Consider the following 6,000-nt stretch of genomic DNA (forward strand, 5'->3'; position numbering starts at 1 on the left):
CATGAATGTAAATGAAGTGCAGTCTTGAGTTGACTGTTCCCGAGATGTATGTGGTTAACTGAAAGCAAACCACCAAACAGCAGCAGTATCCACAATCGAGTATTCAAACCCCTTATAAAAGTAACGGATTAGAGCTTGGCAGAAGCGGAACATGCATATACGATCTGTTTCCCAACCAGTATCAGATAGAACCCTCAGCAAGCCTATCATTTTTGGACATTTTACCTTCAGCTCCTTCAAATATGTTACCCATGTTAGTCATTGGTCTAATCATATTCCTAGAAATCTAAACTGCATGCATGCCTCAACTGGTTCACCTGTAAATATAGTTAACGGCTAACATGTCCCCTCAACCGGGAAAAGTAAAGTGTATTTGCTTTTTCTGGGGAAAACAAGAAACCAGTAGATTTACACCAGGATCCTAAGTGGGTTATTGTGTTTTGAAGCAGCCAATGTTTTACATGCTACGTAATTAGAAAAATCATCTACAAATAAAAAACGCAACTGGTTTTCGCATGCAGTTTATTTGTATACTATTTATGGCTACAGCAACCAAAAGGACATAACACTATAACACTTCCTTATAACACTAAGGACACTTCCTTGGGGTAATTCGTTTTTCAGTGTGAAATTTTAAGATTGTGTTGTTTCAACTCAAACTACTGAGAAAACCCCTGATAAATGCGAGGAGATTCATTCCGTGTCATATGCCTTGTAAATCGAAAAATACTGTAACCAGGTGTTGGCGACATAAAAAAGCATTTTGAATAGCAGCTTCCAGCATAACTATGTGATCAATAGGTGATCCATCCTGGTGGAAACTGCACTGTTCTGGGGCAATTAGGTTGTTTCTCTCAATGTACTACACTAGACAATGGTTTACCATTCGTTCCATCACCTTGTACAGCGTACCGATTAAGCAGATAGGGCAATAACTTATCAGGTTTCAGTATGGGATTAATCATTGCTTCTAAACAAGAATCTGGAAACACCTGGTCAGAAAATACCCTGTTATAAATATTCAAAAGATGTCATAGTGCACTATCTGGGAGATGTGATAACATACTTGATTATTATAATTTCCAGGGGAATTGTCCCGAGAATTATTCAGGCATACCTTATTTCATTATAAAAAAAGATATGTTTAATTCATTTTGCTAGTCTCCAATCAGCAATGAGATATTTCTTATTTGCAACTTATATCTCACAAACTCAGAGCAGTATGATGAACATAGTTTTTAACCTTTAATTCAACAAAATGGATTAAGCTTTAAAAATTTGTACATTCTTTCAAAATCATTACATCAACCACTATTTAGAACGTTTTCAAAACTGATGTTAAATCCAGTACTTTATTATGAATATACTGAAAACGAAGTTCTGCCTGGAAGAGGCCCATCTGCAGTCAATAATGGTTTTTGATGACATATCAAAGAAAAACAAGGCTGTATTGGTGAATATTTTGTAAGGTGTTGCCAGAACAATATCATTTGTTTTTATTTGGTGCAAACCATACTCTAAAATATCAAAAGAACTGTAATTTTCTAATTTTACTCAGAAAATACGAATTAAATTTACAAAGAACATGTGGGTGTCGACATGTTGTTTGATGATTTTTACAACTTTATGCAACCACATATGGAACAAGAGTTAGTATGGTTTTCTAGTTATACAGATTCTGATAAAAATATGGGTCGTTATAGAAACTGTATTGATATATTTTTAATCATTGATTGAACGCCATATCAAATGCGAATAAACTATTAGTTTCATCGGGAGCTATCTGTAGCCTAGGTAGAGGTAAGGCTCTACCTGCCTTTGATGGGATAATAGTGGAGATCCTTGTTCACTTGGTAGGGGTAAATGTCAGAATTATCACCAGGGTTTTCAATAAATTCTTGTTTGGAGGATACTTCCCGGTGTGTTGGAAGAAGGGGATTGTGAAATTGTTTAAGAGTGGTGACAAGGATCCCGCTGTTAGACATCTGACGTTACTGTTGATTATTGGTAACGTCTTTAAAAAGGTCCTGTACCTTCATATAAAATGAGAGGTTAACCTCATGTGGTTTACTAATGGATAATCAGTACAAGTTACATCCTGGAAAGGGTACTGAGGATGCAATACTTCCTGTGTTCAGTTAGGAGGAATACTTCCTATGTATTTTCCTAGACATTTAACAACTTGTGGATGACCTTCTGCTATATACTAATTACAGAAAGAGATTGTACTACAAGTGAGTTGCAGGTTATGCAAAGTTACTTCAGTCATCAGGATGTGCTGCTACATGAGGACAGCCATGGAGTGGGAAATGCAAATGTCCAAGGGCAGTGAGTTGGGTCCCTTATTGTGGGCAGTGGAATTTGATCCACTTATGTGGCTGAGATTGCCCAGCAAGTGTCACATTGTGGCTTATGCTGGTTGAAGGTTTAATTCAGAGCCACTCAAGCATGCAGGATATTCGAGCTATGTAGTCATCAACATAAGATGACATTTAGCCCGGAGAAGACCACGACGATGCTCCTCAAAAGTTTATGAGTCCAGAAATCAACGTTAGGCCAACATTTTAGACACGTTCAGGTTCAAAAATACCTCAGGGCTTTTCTTGTTGAGAAATTGCAGGTTGAGAAATTGCAGGTTAAGAAGCTCTTTCAATACGTTGCACCAGATGGGACGAAACAGTGTGTGGGCGTTATACGCATGATCTTTTCCCTAATGTTGTTGATTTGCAGTACACCTCTTGACTACACCTGAAAAAGTATGCAACACAATTTCTTCGAGAGAATGGCGTTTTTTTGAAACAGACGAGAAATTTTTTACTGGCAGACTCTGGTATGTCTCCACAATGCGGATTTTTGGACGATCGTTGTGATATATGAATGTGCTAGGTATGACAATGTGCATGGTGATAATTTGTCGACTTTATATTATCGAGTCAACACTTGATCTCGGTGTTAATTGGAAAAGCTGGGCTGAATGGATGATGGTACAAAATTTTATCACATATTTGTTGAAAGAAAGGATCGCTGGAGTGAGATATTTCACTTGGACCTTCCTTCTTTGTGTTTATAGTTTGATAAACTGTTGCTGTTTTTAATTGGTTATAGATTTGTTTTTCGTTAGTTATGTTACATTATTTATTATTATGTGTGAGCATTTTATGATTTGTTGTGTGTCGAACTCATTTTTACCTTTCAGGTGGTAAGAGTTCTGTTCCTTCGTTCTTGGAAAATCATTCAGTTTTTTAAAGAATTGGCTAGATGCGTTTTTTGGGGTTTGTTAGTAATACATGATGGGAACGTCAATTGTGTCATTCCCATTGGTGGCATGCTGGCTGAGGCTACACTAATGGAGAACCAGTACAGGTTTCGTCCCAGAAAAGGTACAGAGTACATACCATACTCACGATGAGTGTGGTATTGATGACATTGGCATGTCTTGGGAATTTTCCTGGACATTTTCAGTGCTTTTAATAAACTGTGGTGGCCTTTGTCTAATTACCAATTACAACCAAGAGATTGTACCAATAGCGAATTGCAAAGCTATTTCAGTCTTCTTGATGTGTTGCTCCATGAGGGTAACCATGAGATTGGTAAGACATTGTCTAAGGGTTGTTTCCAAGGCAGTGTGTTTGGGTCCTCTATTGTGGGTGGTTGAATTGGATGTTTTGTGAAGAGGTTGAGCTCAGGGACACTCGTGTGCTTGCAGAATATTGGAGCTGTGAGGTCATCAACAAAACATGATGTTCAGCCTGAATAAGACCACTATGATGCTTCTCAAGGGCCATTTGGCTTTTGTCAGCTAGCCTGTGTTTCGAGAGCAGGTCAAAATATTAAATACGTTCAGGCTCAGAAGAACCTCTAAGTGTTTCTGGATGAGAAGTTGCAATTCAAGAAGCATGTCCATACATTGTGAAGAAGGCCTGGAATTCAACTTCTGATCAATCCTGATTGGGGTCTTAATTTTAAGACCATGAGCAACAATTTATATTAATGTATTATTTCAACATATCATTTATATTATTTCACAATTTATGGCTTAAATCTAACTGTAATTTGTTTATTTAAATTAGGATAAAGTTCATAAATCAAGTAACTGGACAAATTTTTATTAAATATTTATAAAATATTACAATTATTTTAAGATTTTCAGCCAAATATTTTGAGAGCTTTCTAAATAAATAAAAGTTACTAAAGAAAATTTTTTCCTGCAGTTTTCATAGGTTGAATAATGTAATAAGTAAATAATATATTAATGTTTAGTCTGGCTAACAGAAATGTATTTTACAAACTCAAACAATGGAAATATTGCATTAATGTTACAAAAAATGGGGTGGATAAGTCTAGTCTAAGGTGGTTTACTCTAGTTATGAAGTTATTAGGTTAGATGCAGCTTACCTTCTATGGATCTAAAATGTGTGCGTAGGTTCTACCATATTCAAAGTACAGCTGTATGCACCTCCATGTCTAGTTGTTCTGCAACAACATATCAGGGATCATTTCAAATGCTGATTGAACAACCTCTTGGAGCTGCTCATTGTTGACTTGTGTTCTCAGATTTATTCTTTTATAAAACCCCAGAGTGCACTGTCAGGTGTGGGGAGGTCAGCGCAATGGAGCTGGTAACTATTCTGATCAATGTTTAATCTAGTGATTTAGAAAAATTTGATTGAGGTGTCTGTGGATATTCAAAGCAAAATGCATTAAAGCAGTCTTGCTGAAACTTATGATGTCAACAATCCCTTTTGCCGTTAATTCTGAAAGCAACCACTAATTGATCATTCTTAGATAACTTGCCATTTGAAAAAATAAGGGCAAAGGAGATGTTCAGCTGTCATCCCAGCCCAAATCATATCATAAGGTGGATGGTGTTCGATTTCCTCAAAAGTGAGAATTGTTTTTCGCCCAGAAAAAATTTCAGTTATGAGAGCTTCGATAAATTGCACACTCATCTGACAACATGATGTTTTTTTATTGTTTGCTCTTGGAAAGTGTTACAAGCAATAACTGACATAATATACATGTTGATCAAGGTTATTCTCACTAAACTCATGAACTGTGGCATCCATTTCAAGTCCTTCCGCAAATGATCTCACAATGCCTAACCCTGCAAAACATTTGCGCGTTTATTTCATCAGTGATTGTTGACCAATGCTTCCCCATAGCAGCAGATGTCTCAGCTTCCTACCATGTGGCACATCAAGAACAATTCCTGTTGCAAAAGCTTTCTTCTCCCATGTCAATAACGTTTGCCATGATAAAGACGATTTCCCAAAACACAAAGAAATCATTCATAATGTTCTACATGTTTTACCAGTGTGTGGACCCACATACAAGCTAACAAATGCTCTTTTGACAGTGAACGCTCTTCATGCGACTCAACTGTGCAGTGTTAGTATTAACAAATAATACCAATCATTGATATTCTCCACAAAACCAATTTTTCTGTTTGTTTTATATTTACTATAAAATCTTGAAGATGTGTATACAGTAATCTAAAGAAGGAATAAGAGCTTGACATTATGGAGTCATATTGAGGGCCTTATCTTCTTTGGAGATTCAGTCCTGTTTTTATTTAAACCCGTAATCAATTTTATCGATTGATTTATAGAGGTAATCAATTGTGCATAGATCCAAAACAGAAGGTGCCACACCATTAGCACCTGCAGGACAGACATTCCTTGGCGGTGTCTTTAAATATCAGATAATTCCAAGGGTTCTTTACAATGCTATTTGACTATTGGATTTGAGTATCCTACACTACTTTCTACAGGGACTGGGGGAAAAGAAATACGGTTGAACAATTAAATCCTCAAGATAGGTGTTCAAGTATGAAGCATTCCACAACAATCAACTGAAATGGAGATTTCATAACAAACCAAATCTCATCCAAATTGTATATCAATGAGAGATTATCTCCACCAACTACAAAATTAAAAACAATAATAAAAAATACACAATGATAAAAATGGGATTTAATAAAAAAGAAATCATTGACAGTAA

Source organism: Lycorma delicatula, chromosome 9, assembly GCF_047948215.1.
Source record: "Lycorma delicatula isolate Av1 chromosome 9, ASM4794821v1, whole genome shotgun sequence".
NCBI lineage: Eukaryota > Metazoa > Arthropoda > Insecta > Hemiptera > Fulgoridae > Lycorma > Lycorma delicatula.